The sequence below is a fragment of the Pinus tabuliformis genome, chromosome J (genome assembly GCF_031772625.1).
Source record: "Pinus tabuliformis cultivar Carrire ecotype Pingquan chromosome J, CPIR1, whole genome shotgun sequence".
NCBI lineage: Eukaryota > Viridiplantae > Streptophyta > Pinopsida > Pinales > Pinaceae > Pinus > Pinus tabuliformis.
Window position 1 is genome coordinate 413,633,898 of NC_142295.1, and position 21,296 is coordinate 413,655,193.

The 21,296-nt window shown below is 40.0% G+C and overlaps 1 pseudogene; it reads left to right on the forward strand.

Moving 5' to 3' along the window:
* Nucleotides 1–19,672: 19,672 nt before the first annotated feature.
* LOC149227590 (28 kDa ribonucleoprotein, chloroplastic-like) lies at nucleotides 19,673–20,369 on the forward strand (annotated as a pseudogene).
* The last annotated feature ends 927 nt before the right edge of the window (nucleotides 20,370–21,296 follow it).

Sequence of the window (21,296 nt, forward strand, 5' to 3'; positions counted from 1 at the left end):
AAAAGAACCTCATTTCAGCAGAGGTCGTGAAGCGGTTGGGCCTACCAACTACACCACACCCACAGCCGTACAGTATCGGTTGGCTTCACGAAGGACGAGATCTCAAAGTTCGCCAGCAGTGTCGCCTTCCCTACAGCATCAAGCCCTTCACAGACGAGGTATTGTGTGATGTTACACCTTTGGATGTTTGTGATGTACTATTAGGCCAGCCATACTTGTGGAGGCGACATGCTGTGTATGAGTCAAGGCCTCGCGCTGTCATCATTTCTTTGGATAATTCATTATACAGGATACCGGAGGTAGCCCCACCTACCGCCACCTCTTTGATCACTGCTAAGAAAGGCAGCAAGCTCATCTCACAGACTAGGAAATTTATTTTCTGTCTGGTTCACTCCCAAAGTAAGGGGAAGATCGTTGCTACATCCATGGCCCCCGCGAAGGGTTCCTTCACACAGCAGCAGCAACAGAGGGATACAGTCGTGACAGAACACAGGAACAACTTCTCCTTACCCAGAGGGGTACCACACAAGTTTCAGGTGGATGAAAAAGTTTGGTTACATTTGCAGAGGGAGCGCCTTACCAGAACCCATCAGAAACTCAGACCACTTCGACATGGTCCTTACACCAGTAACAAGGCTACGGGAAACAATGCTTTGAAGCACATCGTTCCTCCATTCCTTCGCTTGCACCGAGTGTTCAATGTGGACCATCGCCGACCATGCTCCCCACCATTTCTAGACACATAAGAGATTGCAGAACAGCTCACCAGAGACCTAGCTCAGCAGAAGCTTCCTCATCTCAGGAAGGAACTCAACACAATGGGGACCATTGCTTCCTAAGGGGGGAGGAATGATCCAGGTGGATGTTGGTGGCCACCCACCTATCCCATTTGGACCCACACAACTGTCTCTTTCAGTTTTTCTGTTTCCTTAATTGTAGCACAGTTTACTATTTTTAGCAGTGTTTTGGGTCCTAAACTTCCGAAGCCGTTTTGAGGCCCTAAACAACGTTTTTTGGGAAATCCACCGATAGCAATTTTTCTGTCTAAAAATCGTCTTTTTCGTCGTATTCCTCGGAGAGATCTTTCCAACGGGCTATCATGCACGTCAAACGGAGATAGTACAACCAATTCGCGACCCCGGGAAGTTGATGTACCAACTTACCCAAAAACAGGGCCCACAATTTGGCGTTTCATCTTCTAGGGTTAGGTTTTGGAATGTGAAGGGTTTTCCATTGTTTCTCAACAATAAATAGGCCCTCGAGCCTCATTGTAACACAGTTTTTGGAGAACAGTTCAGAGGCATGTAGCCGACACATCTCTTCTTAGAGATAAGCTACCATCGCCCTAGCTGGGTTAGTTCCATTTCTATTTGTAAGCATATTTCAATATTAATGTTATGAAACTAGCTCAAGAAAAGATAGAAAAGATAGATCAACGCCTTAGAATTCAGCCTCTTCGAGGGGGCAACCTCCTTTACATTACATAAATGAAAAATTCTTGGATGATACAAATGACAAAACCTCCTTTCTATATATAGGAGTCTAAGGAGTCACAATATAATCCAGCCGACCTAACAATAATAATATAAAGCCACAAAAATAACAATAGAGGGATTCTATGGGGCACAGAAATAACAATATGGGGGTAATAGGGGCACAACAATATAAATAAGGGGTATAACTACAATAGTAATGGGGTAATCACTAGTATTATAGGGACCCAACATGCCCCTCTCCTTCAAAAAAGTGTTGTCCTCAACGCTTGAGTAGTTCTGGATACTTCTGCATAAAATTCTCATCCTCCCATGTGGAATCTTCAGCGGATAAGTTCTTCCACTTGATAAGATACTCTGAAATTGATCGATTTCGTAGCTGTCGAGTTCTTGTTTCTGTGACTGCTTCCGGTTCCAATATAATTTTTCCTTCCTCGTCAAGTTCTGGCAATATTGTTTGAACTGGGAGCTTGTCGCCTATAACCTTCTTTAAACATGAAACATGGAAAACTGGGTGCAATCGAGAAGCTGCAGGAAGCTCCAATTTGTATGCCATAGTACCAATCTTTTGCAACACCTTGTACGGACCATAATACTTTGGTGATAATTTATTATCCTTCTTAGCTTGCTTTAGGGACATTTGCTTATATGGTTGTAGCCGTAGGAATACCCAATCACCTACATCAAAACTTCTTTCACTGCGATGTTGATCTGCCTGTTGTTTCATTCTATTTTGTGCCAACACGAGGTTATCCTTTAAGAGTTGGAGGACTTGTTGTTGATGTTCGATGTGATGTTCCACTGCCTGAACCTTAGAATTTTCTCTTAAATATGATGTGATGGATGGTGGTTGATACCCATAAAGTGCCATAAATGGGGTCATTTTTGTTGCTGTATGGAAGGAAGTGTTATACCACCATTCAGCCAGAGGCAACCATTTGACCCATTGTGTCTGTTTATCAGATACAAAGCAACGAAGATATCCTTCCAAACATTTGTTTACTATCTCAGTTTGCCCATCAGATTGAGGATGATAAGATGAGCTATGAGCTAACTGAGTACCAAGACAAGAAAATAATTTTGTCCAAAAATTTCCAGTGAAAATGGGATCTCTGTCACTTACAATAATCTTTGGGTTTCCATGTAGCTTTTGAACTGTTTCCATAAATGCAGTAGAAACTGTACTGGCTTTAAATGGATGTGATAATGCACAAAAGTGTGCATACTTGGTAAGTCTGTCAACTACCACCATGATGACACTCTTTCCCTCAGACTTGGGTAAACCTGTGATAAAATCCATTGAAACCTCCTCCCAACGTTGGCTTGGAATGGATAAAGGTTGTAATAGACCCGGTGTCTTAATTGTTTCAACTTTATTTTGTTGGCAAACCAAACATTCCGCCACAAACTTTTGAATATCTGATTTAAGGCCATCCCAAAAAAATTCCTTCTTAACCCTGTGGTAAGTTTTTAAAAATCCTGAGTGCCCTCCTAAGGGAGAAGTGTGCAATTCCATAAGAATCTTTTGTTTTAGCTGGGAATTCTTACAGAGGTATAAGCGATCTTTGTACCATAACGAATCATTTTTCCAGCTAAATGTATCAGAAGTACTGGAATCTTGTTGTAGCTTTCGAATAAGTGCCCACACTTCTTCGTCATTCTTCCATTCCTCCCTTGCTTCGTTTATCCAATCTGGTTGGATAATAGAAATGGCACACAACAATGCTTCCACATCCTCATCCTTTCTTGAGAGTGCATCTGCCACCACATTTTGCTTCCCTTTTTTGTAGATGATTTCAAAGTCATAACCCAACATCTTTGTGACCCACTTTTGTTGCTCTTCAGAGGATAATCTTTGTTCTAAAAAGTATTTAAGGCTATCATGATCCGTTTTTACCTTGAAGTGTCTTCCCATTAGGTAGGGTCGCCATTTCTTAAGTGCATGGAGTATTGCCAACATTTCCTTCTCATAAATAGCTTTGCTTAAAAACTTTCCCTTGATTGGACGACTTTCAAAAGCAATGGGTCTTTCATCTTGCATTAGAACAGCACCAATTCCATTTCCTGAAGCATCACATTCCACAATAAAGGTTTTTGTGAAGTCCGGTGTAGCTAAGACCGGTGCTTGGCACATTGCCTCTTTAAGATGTTCAAAGGCCTTTGTTGCTTCCGGAGTCCATGAAAATGAATCTTTCTTCAATAATGTTGTTAGAGGTGCTGCTATTCTCCCATAATTCTTAAAAACTTGCGATAATACCCTGTCAACCCAAGAAATCCTCGCAGATGCTTTATGGATGTGGGGATTTTCCATTCCTTAATGGCTTTAATTTTGCTAGGGTCTACCTTAACTCCTTCATGAGATACAATATGACCCAAATATTCCACCTCCTGGACTCCAAAGAAACATTTGGATCTTTTTGCATATAATTGTTTCTCCTCCAATAGTTGTAGCACCTTGTCAACATGTTCAACATGATCCTTCCAAGACTTGCTGTAGATTAGTATATCATCAAAAAATACTAACACAAATTTTCTAAGGAATGGTTTGAAAATTGAATTCATCAAACCTTGAAATGTTGAAGGTGCATTGGTAAGGCCAAAAGGCATGACCAAAAATTCATAATGACCCTCATGAGTTCTAAATGCCGTTTTCGGAATGTCTTCAATCTTCATTCTGATTTGATGATATCCCGAACGAAGATCCAACTTGGTGAAGTAAATTGATCCATGCAATTCATCCAGTAATTCATCAATGACAGGAATGGGGAACTTATCTTTAATAGTGAGCTTGTTGAGCTCCCTATAATCTGGACACATGCGCCATGATCCATCCTTCTTGTGCACCAATACTACTGGAGCTGAGAAAGAACTTTGACTCGGTTGAATTATACCAGCCTCTAGCATTTCTGCAACCATACGTTCAATTTCACTTTTTTGGACATATGGATATCTGTACGGCCTGATGTTTGGAGGAACACTTCCTGGAATCAGATGAATAGCATGATCATGATCACGCATAGGTGGGAGACCTTTGGGAGTCTCAAATACCTTGGAATGATTGTCCAAGACTTTTTGGAGATCTGGAGAAATAGATGATTCCAATGTGGAAACATCTAGCGAACATAATTGTGCAATTACACCTCTTTGCTCCTTTTTTAGAAGCTTTGTCATGCCATTAGAGCTGATTATCTTTCCTGGTTTCCCTGCAATACCCCTTAATTCAACTTCCTTTCCTTCCACAGAAAATTTCATGAAAAGTTCTTGAAAATTAAAAGCTATTGTACCCAAGGATTGTAGCCATTGGACTCCTAGTACAACATCAGCACCTCCCATTGGAATGGAAAGCATTGGGCTAGTCAATACATATTCTCCCATGGATAGCTTGATATTATGGCACTTTCCAGAACAATTTATTGTTCCTCCATTTGCAATCATCACTTGACACTCTGGTGCTGGATATAGGAAGCAATTCAATTCTTTTGCTACCCTACAATGAATAAAATTGTGGGTGCTTCCTGAATCAATCAACACTATTACCTTTTTCTTCTTGATTTGTCCTTCTATCTTGATGGTTTGAGGAGTGGTAATTCCCGCCAATGCATTACAAGATATGGTCGGATTTATTTGTTCTTCATCTAGGCTTTGTTCCTGGAATATATCCTCTTCTTTTGACCTTTCTTGCTCCTTTTCTTCTTCCTCTTCACAATCTATGTAGAATAATTTCTTCTCAGCACACTTATGACCTTTTGTGTATTTGCTATCACAATTGTAACAAAGCCCTTTTGCTCTTTTTTCTTCCAATTGTTGTGGTGTCAACCTTGTAGGTTGTGGAAGACTATGGGCAACAACACTTCCATCTTTATAGTTGTGAATGGTATGCTTCCTAGTTGCCATAATTTTGCTTTCCATTTTTCTTGCTAACCTGAATGCCTTCTCTAATGAATCAGGTTCCCAAAGGCGCACATCATGTTGGATATTATCCTTTAAAGACCCTATGAACACATCAATCCTATGCTCCTCTGGAATATCTTTTACCCTTATGTTCAATTTTTGGAACTCCTCAATGTGCTCCATTATTGAACCCTTTTGTTTGAGACTTATCAATTGGCTAAAAAAAGTGTTGCTTTTTGTATCCTCATAATGTGCTATCAATTCTTCCGTAAAAATTGCCCAAGTGATAAATTGTTTACGAGAACAAAGCCATTGATACCATACAAACTGATTTGGTTCCAAATATAAAGTTGCCATACGTACCTTTTGTGTGTTTTGCACATTATTGAGATCGAAGAATTGCTCCATCTGTAATATCCATGTGGCGGGATCCTTGCCATCAAACTTCCTCATATCGATTTTTGGAACATGGTGAGTCTTCGATCCAACATTAGAGTCTATGGAATCATGATTAACATTTCTTTTGTTCTCATCATGAGTTTCCTTTACTACCTTTTCACCATTAGTGACCCTTTCTTGTAGCAAGTTCTTCAATTCTTCCATGTCTGTCTTCAAATCTATCTTCAAATTTACCATCGAATCATCCATCTTAGCTTCCATGCCCTTTATCATAGATTCCACGCCATTCATCTTAGATTCCACGCCACTTATCTTAGCTTCTGTTAGCTTTTGTGAGCGTGACATTTGTTGCACTTGTTCTTGTAATTTTGATATATCATGTAGCATTTCTTCCTCTTCTTCATGAGTCATGCTAGAGCTTTCAGGTTCCTTACTAGGTGTTTGCATTTTCTTTCCTCGAGGCATCAGTTACCGATAATAATGCTTTACTATGCCCTTTGAATTCCGTTAAACTAAGCTTACATAAAAATTTAAAAAAAAACTACACACCTTTTTTCACTTTATAGAAGCCTGATATTGAATCTGATGTATCTCTGTAATTTTGGATCATCCAGTTCTGAAATTGCTACCTATAGTAGCCCTCCGCGTCCTCTTTCCAATGCCACAAGTCTGAGCCAAATTGGATTCTCCAAGGAAGAGTTATGTGAAATCTCCCACAGTGACTTGCTTTTAGACTGGTTCAGTAGAGCGAACTTGTACGACGTGCCACGAGTCACTGTTTCAACCTTTGAATCTGAAACACACATACAAGAAACTAAAAACCGTCCTCTTTCTGTACCTTCTTACGAAATTTCAATCCAATCCCCAGAGAGAAATTTATGACGATTTTCCCCAGGTCACCTGTTTTGAATGTAATTCAGGAGTCTGCAAAAAGACCAACTTCCTCAGATCATATCTCTGCAAATATCGCGCAAAAAGATCTGAAATTCGGACCCAAGGTTCAGCGCGATTTCTTCTCAAATGGGGTTTTTTTTCGACTTCTGAAACGTCACAGAAAAAAAGTTATAGTGAAAATTCCACGATGACCTGTTTGGAGCAGCGAAACCCTAGAATCCAAAGCTCTGATACCAAATGTTATGAAACCAGCTCAAGAAAAGATAGAAAAGATAGATCAACGCCTTAGAATTCAGCCTCTTCGAGGGGGCAACCTCCTTTACATTACATAAATGAACAATTCTTAGATGATACAAATGACAAAACCTCCTTTCTATATATAGGAGTCTAAGGAGTCACAATATAATCCAGCCGACCTAACAATAATAATATAAAGCCACAAAAATAACAATAGAGGGATTCTATGGGGCACAGAAATAACAATATGGGGGTAATAGGGGCACAACAATATAAATAAGGGGTATAACTACAATAGTAATGGGGTAATCACTAGTATTATAGGGACCCAACATGGTCCTTACACCAGTAACAAGGCTACGGGAAACAATGCTTTGAAGCACAGCATTCCTCCATTCCTTCGCTTGCACCGAGTGTTCAATGTGGACCATCGCCGACCATGCTCCCCACCATTTCTGGACACATAAGAGATTTCAGAACAGCTCACCAGAGACCTAGCTCAGCAGAAGCTTCCTCATCTCAGGAACGAACTCAACACAATGGGGACCATTGCTTCCTAAGGGGGGAGGAATGATCCAAGTGGATGTTGGTGGCCACCCACCTATCCCATTTGGACCCCCACAACTGTCTCTTTCAGTTTTTCTGTTTCCTTAATTGTAGCACAATTTACTATTTTTAGCAGTGTTTTGGGTCCTAAACTTCCGGAGCCGTTTTGAGGCCCTAAACAACGTTTTTTGGGAAATCCACCGCTAGCAATTTTTCTGTCTAAAAACCGTCTTTTTCGTCGTATTCCTCAGAGAGATCTTTCCGACAGGCTATCATGCGCGTCAAACGGAGATAGTACAACCAATTCGCGACCCCGGGAAGTTGATGTACCAACTTACCCAAAAACGGGGCCCACAATTTGGCGTTTCATCATCTAGGGTTAGGTTTTGGAATGTGAAGGGTTTTCCATTGTTTCTCAACAATAAATAGGTCCTCGAGCCTCATTGTAACACAGTTTTTGGAGAACAGTTTAGAGGCATGTAGCCGACACATCTCTTCTTAGAGATAAGCTACCATCGCCCTAGCTGGGTTAGTTCCATTTCTATTTGTAAGCATATTTCAGTATTTTACAATAATGAAATGAAGTATTATTTTCGCTGCATATTTGTCTTTATGGTTATCTCTGTATTTTATTGTGTTCCTGTTTAAATCCGGATCAGTGGTATCAGAGCGGTCTGCTTTTTCTCTGTTTTTCTTTGCATGTCCCCAACGAGGTCGGGATATAAAGAGTTAGGGCTTGAATTGGTCGAACCTTTGCAAGACCAACCTCGCAAATCTCGACGACCTCCCATGCCGGATGGGAAGAAAGACGAGGGGGCAGGAGATCCTATCAGAATCTTGCTCGAAGAAGCCCTCGAGCGACAAAGGAATGCGATGATGGACAGCTTTGCGCAGATACTTCAGCGGCTACCTAGAGGCGACGCATCGGCTTCCAACAGCTACTCTGGAAATGCCACACCGTTTAAAGTAGAAGTTAATTTTGAAATCCCCATCTTCGAGGGTCAAATAGATGCAGATGTCGTAGATAAATGGTTACATCTGCTAGATGGGTATTTTTCTGTTCATGAATTTTCAAGTCGGGAAAAGATTATTTTCGCTCTTCTCAAAGCAGCCCCCCACGTCAAGGACTGGTGGGAAACCTACTGCGAACAGAAGGATGAAAGTACAGGCTCACTATTTTCAGCCGCACCCACTTGGAATGACTTCCGGGATGCCATCAAGGAGCAGTACTACCCTGTCAAAAGCTATGAGGACAAATACATCAAATGGACCACACTACGGCAGGGACGAGACCAAGATGTGCTGGAGTTCACAAAAAATTTTCATACCCTTCGCACACAATTAGGTATCAAAGATTCTAAGCTGCATCTGGTACTCAAATACCGCAGCTGCCTTCACAGATACATCCAGGAAGAGATGGAGTTCTTGAACATCTCCTCACTCGGCACAGCATACCGATAAGCTGTCAAAATCGAGCAAAAGCTCAAACAGAAGAAGTGAGACTTTGGTTCTGCAAATCCAAAGCCCAAAGGACAAAGCCAAGGTGGGGTGACCCAAGACAACCCAGAAGCCGCAAGAAAAGAACAACACCACGAAGCCGAAGAAGGACACAGGAAAGTGGTGTGAGTTCCACAAGAGTCCCACTCATAACACAAGTGAGTGTCGGACCAAGCAGTCGCTGGTGGCCGAGTTGAAGGCTTCCGAATCAGATGCATGTTCCGTCTATGAGTCAGAACCCGACAAGGGGAATGACAAAGGGAAGCAGATCATTGATGCGGATCCCATCGCCACTGTTGCTACTGCCAAGATCCAGAAAAATGAGCCCGAAGATCCAGAGGAGGGGGAACGTCTTTTCCACTCACAGATGTGGGTGAAGGGTTCGCCGCTGCAATTCATTGTCGACAATGGCAACCAAAAGAACCTCATTTCAGCAGAGGTCATGAAGCGGTTGGGCCTACCAACTACACCACACCCACAGCCGTATAGTATCGGTTGGCTTCACGAAGGACGAGATCTCAAAGTTCTCCCGCAGTGTCGCCTTCCCTAGAGCATCAAGCCCTTCACAGACGAGGTATTGTGTGATGTTACACCTTCGGATGTTTGTGATGTACTATTAGGCCAACCATACTTGTGGAGGCGACATGCTGTGTATGAGTCAAGGCCTCGCGTTGTCATCATTTCTTTGGATAATTCATTATACAGGATACCAGAGGTAGCCCCACCTACCGCCACCTCTTTGATCACTGCTAAGAAAGGCAGCAAGCTCATCTCACAGACTAGGAAATTTATTTTCTGTCTGGTTCACTCCCAAAGTAAGGGGAAGATCGTTGCTACATCCATGGCCCCCGCGAAGGGTTCCTTCACACAGCAGCAGCAACAAAGGGATACAGTCGTGACAGAACACAGGAACAACTTCTCCTTACCCGGAGGGGTACCACACAAGTTTCAGGTGGATGACAAAGTTTGGTTACATTTGCAGAGGGAGCGCCTTACCAGAACCCATCAGAAACTCAGACCACTTTGACATGGTCCTTACACCAGTAACAAGGCTACGGGAAACAATGCTTTGAAGCACATCATTCCTCCATTCCTTCGCTTGCACCCAGTTTTCAATGTGGACCATCGCTGACCATGCTCCCCACCATTTCTGGACACATCAGAGATTGTAGAACAGCTCACCAGAGACCCAGCTCAGCAGAAGCTTCCTCATCTCAGGGAGGAACTCAGCACAATGGGGACCATTGCTTCCTAAGGGGGGAGGAATGATCCAGGTGGATGTTGGTGGCCACCCACCTATCCCATTTGGACCCCCACAACTATCTCTTTCAGTTTTTCTGTTTCCTTAATTGTAGCACAGTTTACTATTTTTAGCAGTGTTTTGGGTCCTAAACTTCCGGAGCTGTTTTGAGGCCCTAAACGATGTTTTTTGGGAAATCCAACGCCAACGATTGTTCTGGCTAAAAATCGTCTTTTCCGTCGTATTCCTCGGAGAGATCTTTCCAATGGGCTATCATGCGCATCAAACGGAGATATTATGACCAATTAGTGACCCCAGGAAGTTGATGTACCAACTTACCCAAAAACGGGGCCCACAATTTGGTGTTTCATCTTCTAGGGTTAGGTTTTGGAATGTGAAGGGTTTTCCATTGTTTCTCAACAATAAATAGGCCCTCGAGCATCATTGTAACACAGTTTTTGGAGAACAGTTCAGAGGCATGTAGTCGACACATCTCTTCTTAGAGATAAGTTACCATTGCCCTGGCTGGGTTAGTTCCATTTCTATTTGTAAGCATATTTCAGTATTTTACAGTAATGAAATGAAGTATTATTTCTGTTGCATATTTGTCTTTATGGTTATCTCTGTATTTTATTGCGTTCCTTTTTAAATCCGGATCAATTTGCTTCTATTTCTGTCCACTCATTTTGTTCTTCTACATGGCCTCTTCTCTCTTATAGGCCCAACAGTAAGGGAGGAATGAGTTTGAGTCCTATCCACTTGATCTTCAACCTTTGCATGATTATTTTGTAGAGTGGGGTTCTCTCCAAGGCATTCCTTAGCCAACACATTGAGTCAACATATGGTTGAGCCTCACCACTCACATTGGATTGGTGCCAAGAATTTGTTGGGATATCTTCATGGCACAATCACTCATGGGTTGAGATACACTACCAGAGATGTGAGACTATATGGATATACCGATGTTGATTGGGTAGGCAGTGTGGTGGACCAAAAGAGCAATTCTGGGTGTTGTTTCTCTTTGGGATCTGCCTCAATATCTTGGATGAGCAGGAAGTAGAAGTCGGTGTCTTTGAGCACCACTGAGGCAAAGTATATTGCTACTAGTATGGCCTCTTGTGGGGCGGTCTAGTTGCGGAAGCTCTTCAATGAGCTATTTGGATTTACATTGGATACCACCGTGATCCTGTGTGACAACTAGAGTAGGATTCGTTTAACAGAGAATACCGTATTTCATGATTGCTCCAAGCATATCGATATCAAGTACCGCTATATTTGGGATATGGTGCAGCGGGGAGCAATAACGCTCCAACATATCGGTACAAATGAACAGGTCGTTGACATTTTAACGAAGCCCCTAGGAAAGGTCAAATTCTTGACTTTCCAAGAACAACTTGGTGTCGTTCAAAGACCCTCTTATGAGGGTCAAGTATGATGTATTGAGCTCTGGGAGCTCCAGGGGGGCACGGGGTACTTCTTGGGGCGACATGCAACCACAAGGCGACTCACCATCCCCTAGTAATGCACCATGTACATGGTGAAAGGTTTAACCTTCCCCTGTGACACCTTGTGGTGACTGTAGGACAGGATGATTAGTTCTCCTATGGGCCAGGATGATTAGTTCTCCTGTGGCGACCGTTGGACAGGTTGATTCGTTCTCCTGTGGACAGGATGATTAGTTCTCCTGTCGAGGCATCCTACCCATGCAGTCTAGAACTCTTGGGAAGTACCTCTCATCTGATCAATGAGTAGGGAAATGGGGTTAGGGACCATTAGTCGTACAATCGATAGACACATCGTTGTATCTACTATACTCCCTATGCTAGGATGACCTCCATTGATCTGGGATGAATGATACTGATCTGGGATCAGTGAGAGTGGTATGACACACTTTGAGACTGACTTCGGGTCAATGTAGGATGGTATGATACATCCTCGATCATTTCTTCTTCTTCATAGTTCAAGCAGAGCCAAGAAATGCAGGGCAGTGCATTTGATGGCTGGGTTAGTAGTGACGGTCAGCCGAATTGCAAATGGAGTTCTCCCTAGTTGAGAGGGAGTGTTAAAATTGGAAACTAGGGCCAAACTCCATGTGGGTCACCTCATTTATGGCTGATGATATTTTTCCTAGATTCCTCTTGTCGAGAGATGTAGGATTGATCTAAAGATCATCCGATTCCGACAAGTATTTATGTAGATATTAATTTATTTGTAATTACATAACAAATTGTCAATGTCGGCCAGCAACTAAATGTGTGGCACAAATCATATAAATACAAGTGAGGTTGATTCATTTCAAATCATCTCATCTCACTCATTCTTCTCTCTCTCTCCTTAGCTTTGGGTTATACAAGGAGCAGCTCACACGTGGGAAGAAGGAGGACGCATTAGGGTAAAGAGGACACTGAAAGGAGGAAGCAGAAGTTGTTGAAGGTCTCTTTGACTTGCTTTGACCAAGCGTTGACTCATCAAGGGTGTAGTTTTGGTGTGGCTACCTCTCCTAGGCAGGCCACAGATTTTGGCACAAAAATCGAGGCAATCTGTCCATAGGTTTGACCAGCGTTGACTGCCCTAGTTTCGGGCAGTAGGTTGACTTTAGTCAACAATAATTTGACTGTGTTTTTGGGGCTGTTCAAGGGGTGTTTCTTCAGGTTGTTCGAGGGCTAGTTGACCGGAAGTTGCCAAGCATCTTGGAGGTCAATTTCAACTCGTTTGAAAAATTTTGACTTTGTTGATCTAGGGCTTGCTGCTGCTGATATAAAATTACAGAATTATGATTTTGTACTATTTCTCTCTATTGAACTATTGAAGATAAAAGAAGATTTGATCAAAGGGTTTCCCCGCATTTGGGTTTGTCCCTCGCTAGCTGCCACATCTTGTGTCTCTTGTCTTGACTTGTTTTCTGTTGATCGTTTAATGTTCTATCTACACTTTACTTAATGTATATGTGATTGCTAATTTGTGGCTAATAAGAAGAAAAGAAATAAATAGCTCTAAGCATAGAACATACCATAACTTAACAAGTTTTTTATAGTTGGATGAGCACTTTCAAGGTGTCTTTCATTCAGATAGTATGGAAATTTTATAGTTGTAGAAGTTATTCCAAAACACCACAAGATACACATATACCATTGTTGTTACACGCACATGCACCCACACAAAAAATTCCTTAGAGGAAAAGGGTAAGGTCCAAGCAAATAAGCATACTCATCCTCTACCAATAAACAATTATATTAGTAGGAGACACCACTTCCTCTTGTTGCCACCATTAACATAAGGATCATGGTGTGTTGAAATTTATATGAACTATTGAACCAAGCCTTACAACCGATACACAAGAGAATAGGATATTTTTAAACCAAAGAGGTAGAAACAATTTGCTAGCGTCCTTGCTAGAACAAGATGATAGTCAAAACAACACAAGGATTCAATGTATTACCATTATTACAAGTACCATTTCCTTACTACCTTGCTATTATAATGTTTCCTTGATAGAATAAGAGAAAAATAGAATATCCTCCTTGTTAGTCTTTTGGTTAAAACAACGGAACAACCAAATAAAAATATAATATGAGGCTTACTAAATCCTTTTCCTATTTCCGTATCCTTGTAGGGCAAAAAATAAGAAGCAAATATACCAAAATGTTGAAGAAATCCATTTACATAATTTAGTAAATAATTTAATTTATAGAGATTTCTTGAAATTTATACCTTAGTGTTTTGGTGTAGTACCACCTCCTTTTAATCACTAAACTATAATCTAAAAAAATCATAATAATTGAGAATTAATAAACTTAATGAATTGCTTAATTTCTAAGATATATATTGTGACAACCCTTTTTGCTACCCTTCTTATAAAAGTCACTACGAATTGTAATTCAAGTAAATATTGTGGAATTGTAAACACAATGATTAGGCTAAGAGGACTAAACATGGATTCAAAGGTCTGAGGAGGAGTTTCTTGGAAAGTGATTAAACTCAAGTTGTTTCATTTAATGTGCTACTAGTTCCCTGAGTGGGTTTAATGGCCTACACAATAGGTAGGGAGGTTGAGTATGGGTTTCCTAAGTGAAGGACAAGCTCCATACCACCTCTACCCTCGAGGGGGGTGTTGGTGTGGTCAACATAAAAGAGGGGAGATGAGGATCGGCGAAAGAAAAAGTCAACAGGAAAGAGAATGGGGGGATCATTCAAACAATATGTCGAGTATGTGGAGCGGTATGCTCTGATGTGTAGAAGAAATTGCGAGAGAGTTACTTGGAGGCATACAGACACAAACTGTATGCGGGTATGTGGAGTATGTCGGGGATAGGCATATGGTAATCATGAGAGAACTTGTGGAAGAAGAATGCAAGGAAACAGTGTTGAAGCAAGAGCAGGAGCATGCAAAGGAGCGTGGGCTGAAGAGAATACCAGAGAAGAGAAGGTGGAGACACAACATAGTCTGGATACCCATGGATTTACTGGGTGGAACCACTGTGTTCTTTGGATTCCTGCATAGCAGAGTGGTAACTCTGTGAGTTGGATACCTGCAGGGTTTAACAAGTGGAAACATAGTGTACTCTCGCTCCTTGTTGAATAGGTGGAGACATTGAGCTATGGTTTTCTGTAGCATTTAGTAGGAGGAGATATTGTGTGCTTTGGATTCCTGTAAGTAGGTGGAGACACCATGAGCTCTGGAATCCTATGTGATCTAGTTGATTGACATTGTTGTGAATTCCCTTGAGCACTTAATTCCTCAGACTCTGAATCTGGCTCGAGGGTGGTCAGCTGCAAGAACGATTGTAATGTAGTTGGCTTATGGTTGGGTGGAGAATTGAAGTCCCTCCCTCAGTTTCCAGTCATTAAGTTACTCATATAAGTATATGTAAGGTCCACTTCCATACTAAATAGAGATATATATATTAAAAAAAAAAAGTTAACATAAATCACCGCAAATACAACCAGAAGAGAAACGCATTGAAATCTCAAATTTATTCAGCACTATCTAACACATTCCTAACACTCAATTCAGGAAACATATCATAACATTTACATACTTTTAACTAATATCAAATGGTAATGAAATACATGTGTATCGTTCACCGGAAAGCGAGACTCCGCTTGCTCTGTTGTTACTGGTATTCCCTTGTTGCCGATCACCTCCGCAAGTGAATGATGACATACTTGATCCGAATGCGAAGACCCACTGGTTAACCTCCCAGCCTACTCCTTGGGTACTCTTCTTCCCCTCAGACCCCCGAGCTGCAATGGGGTTGTACAATGGAGGAAAGCACTAGCTGGTAGAGAAGAGCACACCTTGGCTCAAGAGTCCCCTCTCTAAAATACTCTACCTCACCAAACTCATTATAGCTTCGTAATCACTGCTCTGACATTATCTCATCCATCCAACAATAGGGTTCTCCAAAAGTCCCTTCTCACATGGTTTGCCCCTTCTTTTATAGGAGTCCTCATAGGTGACACTTGTCATATCATACATAATTAATTATTTTTTTATAATTCAATAGCTTGGTTATTCGCCCACCCATGTGTCACTCTCTCATCAAGGGTCTTCCAAAATTATTTTCTTAAATTTTTATTTAAATCTAATACTTTCCTCACCTCAACAAGATTCCTATTTATTCTCCTAGTTGTCTCTTTATCCCCCCTTTTTATTCCTTAATTTGTGTTCATTACTTAAAGTCAATTAATGAGTCAAGATTTGATCCCCTATCTACTCCCTAATTTAACTCAGTTTATCTCTTAGATGGATATTCTTATGTTGTTTGTTGCCACACAGAGGTTCTTTACATTTCTCTAAATTTAATTTAGTATTCTTATTTTAATTCACCTTCCTCTTTTCTTAAGTAGGTTTAATTAGTTTAGGATTAATCTTTATCCTTACAATTATGTCCCTCTTTCCCCTTTTTACCTAATTAAACCACATAATCTTCCTAGTATTTTCTAACATGGGAAGCGTAGTGTTTTTAAGGTAATCTCTTCCTATGATCCTCTTAACCCAAGTTTTATTTTTGATTTAATTACCTCGGTTTCTAACATCATTTACCCTTGATGTGAATTTATCTAGCTTTCATTCCTTGATTATATCTATTATTTAATTTATTTTTAATGATTCCAAGGGTGCCAAGTTTGGTCGTGCCCTTCAAGAACTTCCCTTGAAGTTCCAAGGGTGCCACACCTAATAGTTTATTTGTGATGCCAAGGGTGCCAAGTTGGTCGTGCCATTCAAGAAATTCCCTTGAAGTTCCAAGGGTGCCACACCACTTGCCCTTCAAGCATTCAGTGACTACGAGGGGAAAATATAGGTGCAACGTCATAAACCACTATCATCTCTTATGTTGCCTGCCATAGTGAGACTAATGGTGTCAGGGATCAAGGAATCCGCCTTGATACGCGCCCCCGGTAAAATCCTCATGAGCGACCCAACTTTGGGAACTGCCCTCATGGCATCGTGATCTTCAAGGCGAAGGTGTTTCAACCCTTCCAGCCCAAGTCACGGTGGGAGTGCTAGTGGGTGAGATCAAGGACACTGTCCCACCCCTCCCATGTAGTTCCATCCACATGTACAACCCCATCACCCATATGTGAGTCATTCGGTCAAGCAACTAATATGTGCCTGCAACCATTAACATATCATCATAATATAGTTAAACATATATGGCAGGTTTCAAAATCGACTTAGAATTTCAAAGATAAAATAATATAAATTTTCATCAAACCAGGTGTCATCAACTCGTCATATGTGAATGCCTCTGATGGTTTCCTGCCATACTCAATAATCATCAGTAACAAGGTTCCTCAGTGTTAGTCATTGTCATAATAGCATCATTAACATCACCAAGTCATTCGCATCATTGTTCATTGTGAACCAGAACTAATGCAAGTAGGTAACATAGGGGACACATCCATCATGGCTATCATCATCATAACATCAATGGAAATGTACATATCCATCAAATCTATCAACATTGTAGCATAAATAGACAACATACCTGTCCATCAAAGCTATCATCATCATGATATCAATAGAGGGCATACATATCCTTTAGTGCTATCATCATCATAAAATCAATAGAGAATGTGCATAACCATTAATGTTAGAACATACCTAACCATTAATACTATCATCACCATAATGTCAATGGAGAACATACATAAACATCACAATCACTAATAATAGAGTTATGTGTCCGGATTCCTCAACCTGAGGTCCTCAAAGAATAAAGTATCCAAGATAATGGCATATTAGGGTCAGGAAATTAGAGTGGGCACTACATACACCCCCTCTTAACAATGGACTTCGTCCCGAAGTCCTTAGAACATAAAGGAAAAAAGACGACACATATCCTAGGAACCCTTCCTGAAACTCATGCTAACCTTCTGGTAACAGGTATCTCTGATTTTTTTTTTTAATCAAATTTTCGCTATTAAAAATCAGTCAACAAAATCGTTTTCATCTTTTGGATTAAGTAATTTTCTCAACAAATTTATTTATTTATTATTTTTACCTAATTAGTTCTATTAGGCCCTCATGAAACATTGTCATAAAATCTAATGCTTCTAATTTTCATTCCTTTAACCTCTTGAATATTTAAGAATGTCTTTCTAGTATAGTTCCTTCGAACATGAGCTTGAGCTGTAATGTCCAACAATTGTCCATGTTATGATCATCCTTCATACTATGCTCATAATGCAAGTCCCTTTTTTTCTTCTTCTTCTTCTTCTTTTTCTTTTTCTTTTCTTTTCTTTTCTTTTTTTTTCGCATAATTTAACTTTGAGTAAAATGTCAATATGTGGATTTACTAGCACAAAAATTTAAATAACAAAACATATTAGACTGTCATATATTCAGGAAACATGATATCAAGGTCCACACAAAGTAATTGCTTTGAATTTACAAACTAATTGATTTATCATAGCATTACACCTCTTACTTACTATACAAGTCCATGCTGACACTGATCATTTCAAAGAAGCACGTGTTACTAAAATATCTGAAGGAAAATACCTTAGAGCAATGTTTTTCAGACTATAAAAGCTTAAGGCACGTTGATCTTGCCCTTGGTAGCAATAACATATTCTTGATCAAAGAGACTGGTTGAGGATTTTTAAATTAGTGAACCAAAATTCCCATTCCAAGTTCCTATTCATCATCTTAAAAGGAGATATCACTTACAAAAGCTTTGATATAAATTTTCATTCTGCAATACAAAATTTATTTCCTCAGGCACTCCAAAAATAAGCAGAATGTTTGTATCATATTTTAATAACCACTCCCAATGACTACTTTGTTGTCTGAACAATAATATGTTTACTTTCTTTTTTCATTTATCATCTAACAACCCAAAAACTTGTACAAGGAACAAACCAAAAATAGATTGCTTCAGTTGATAACTCTAAAGCACTGGTGTAGAGAATTGAAGCAAGATAATATAGATTCAGACTGTATTAGTTAAAAGCATAGAAAGGATTTTTAACGATTAAGGGTGTTATTTAATACTAACATTGTTTTATTCCCAAAAACAAGATTCATTTCAAAGCTTTATCTAGAGAGGAAACGAATAGACTCATAAATACCAGAACTCCCTAATGGAAGTAAGACTCATCAGTATTAAAAATATGTGTTCTAAATCAAAGGATCACCATAGCAGATTGAAATAGGGAATAGAATAGACAGCTTGGGATTTATTTTCAGCGATAATAAGAGACATTAAAAATCAGGGTTCATAAGCTATGTTCAAAGCCACTACGTTATTCTAGGTACCAAAAATAGGATCTTCAAGTAGTCAATGGACAATGGCAGCTGTAAGCATCACAAGTAATGAGAGACGGGGATAGAATGTAAATGCAATGGGCCACATAACATCAGAGGGAAAGAAAATTCAAGCTTAGAGAATCAACCATGGTGCCATTCAAATCACAGGCCTTCAATTATTTCCATTTAAATTCAAGTAGCCCCTTTGAACAATATTTAGCTCAATAACCGTGTGTTAAGAACTTTGAAGGCAACTAATCAAGGAAAATCCCTAGTGACTTATGGTAGAAACTTTAAGCCATATTCAAAATTGCTTCTTTTAAAAACAAATCATTTTGCCTATAACACCAAACCAGTTGTTCACAAATATTCAAGAAAACAAAGTTCAAATCAATGAAAGGGCCCATGTTTCTGGATATTTAATTATTGATCCATCTGAACTGTCAGACTTCAGAAATGAAGAGAAGGAATCATAGAGAAAAGAAGCCTGGATATGAAAAAAAGAGAGAAGGAATTTGCATTAAAAATCTACAGAATAATTTAAGTGATGAACATATTTTTAGCAGAAAGATGCAGAAGAATTATTCAAAATTGGGGAGACATAAATTGTTCATGGAAACAGATTAGGAACTGTACAAAATTGTTTGCCGAATAATACACGTTACATGAGAAGTTAAAAATGATGAGAACTGTCTTCATAGTTACACTACTGCTGAGGATATGGTAGCTTCTTCATATTATTGTATGCCAAAAAAACACCCATCTCAATCTTCTCAATCTTAATCACCAAAGCACTATTCTTCCTCTGAGATTCTCCTCTGTGGAACTATCAACGTGAACCCATTTCTCTCTCCAATGCTCCCATGTTGTCGTGCGAAGAAAGGTATTCAGAATCACAGCAATAGCTCAAGAAGAAACACAAATTACGAAGCAATCAGTACCAGAGGAAGAAGAAACAAATAAGGAGCAACAGCCAAAAAATGAAGAAGAGTTACCACGTAGAAGAACTAAACTCTATGGGGGCAATCTCCCTCGGAGTTGTGACCATGCACAACTTACTCAGCTGTTTCAAGAATTCGGAACCGTGGAGTCTGTGGAGATTGTTTGTAACGAGGAAAGTGGGATAAGTAGAGGATTTGATTTTGTCACAAAGAGCAAGGTTACAGAAGCTAAGTCAGCCATTGAAAAATTGCAAGGCTATGACTTGGATGGACGGGATATGATTGTCAACTCTCCAGCAAGAGTAATATCCAAGAAAAAGGAAGCCGATGACTCCTATGTTGAAACTCCATATCAATTGTTTGTGGGTAACCTTACGATGTTACCACGTTGTTTATCTGAATACAATTCCTATACAATCAAATTGATATCTGACACTGAAGTATTTAGGCCGGAATTCCAACAGAAGACCAAATGAAGATTTGTCTCCCTAACTTCTGTTCAGTTGTGATTGAGAAGGCAGCAAAGTTTGAACTGTGCAGAGTCCTCGAAGAATTTGAATTCGAAGTTGTTCCAGGAAAATTGAATCTGGCACAGTTCTAAGCCATTAAATAGAATAAAATTTCAATAACTTGCAAGATTTGACATATTTCAATAAATATTGGCCTTACAAAAAAAAAACGAAATCAAATGCGTGTAATCTGGAAACATGTGACACGGCGAGAGCCTAGATCTGAGACATGACACCACCAGAGTCCCGGATCTGGCAATATGTGGTTTTTCTTCCGAACCAACCATGAGAGTATGAAAGGCATCAACCATGAGAGTCTCTGATTTTAAATCTGCTTTCCAGAATAAAGGTCTTCTAAATCAGGGCACTGCATTTTCTCGACTAGAAATGCCAGGGATTCTGAAGAAACATGTGCCATCTGCTGAAAAGGATTTGGGTGCTTCCAATAGCCAGGGTATGCTGCCCATGCCTAACTTGAAAGATCGTAATGAACTTTGAACACAGAATGAGCCTCTTCCAATGATTGGGGACTCAGATGTTCTGCCACATCCTGACGAGGATCTCAACGTGGCAGAGGAATGTATTCAAACAACAGAACGTTTTCAAAAGTTATGTGTAGGAAGCATTGTTGAGACTTCAGGCAAACTCTCTACAACTGAATCTGAAATAGATCCCAAGGTTATTAATGGAGAGTTTGATGAAGAAAAAAAAACTTCCCTTGTTCGGAACACAGGAACAGAAGCTGGTGAATCTGAGGGTTTTCAGTTAAATGAAAAATATGGTGGAGATGGTATATTGGCAACAGGTTTGGTCATTGCCATTCAAGAAGACAATGAAACAAAGAAGGCTGAGCTTGAAGATATTCTTCCAATGTCCATTGATGGTTGTTTGGCT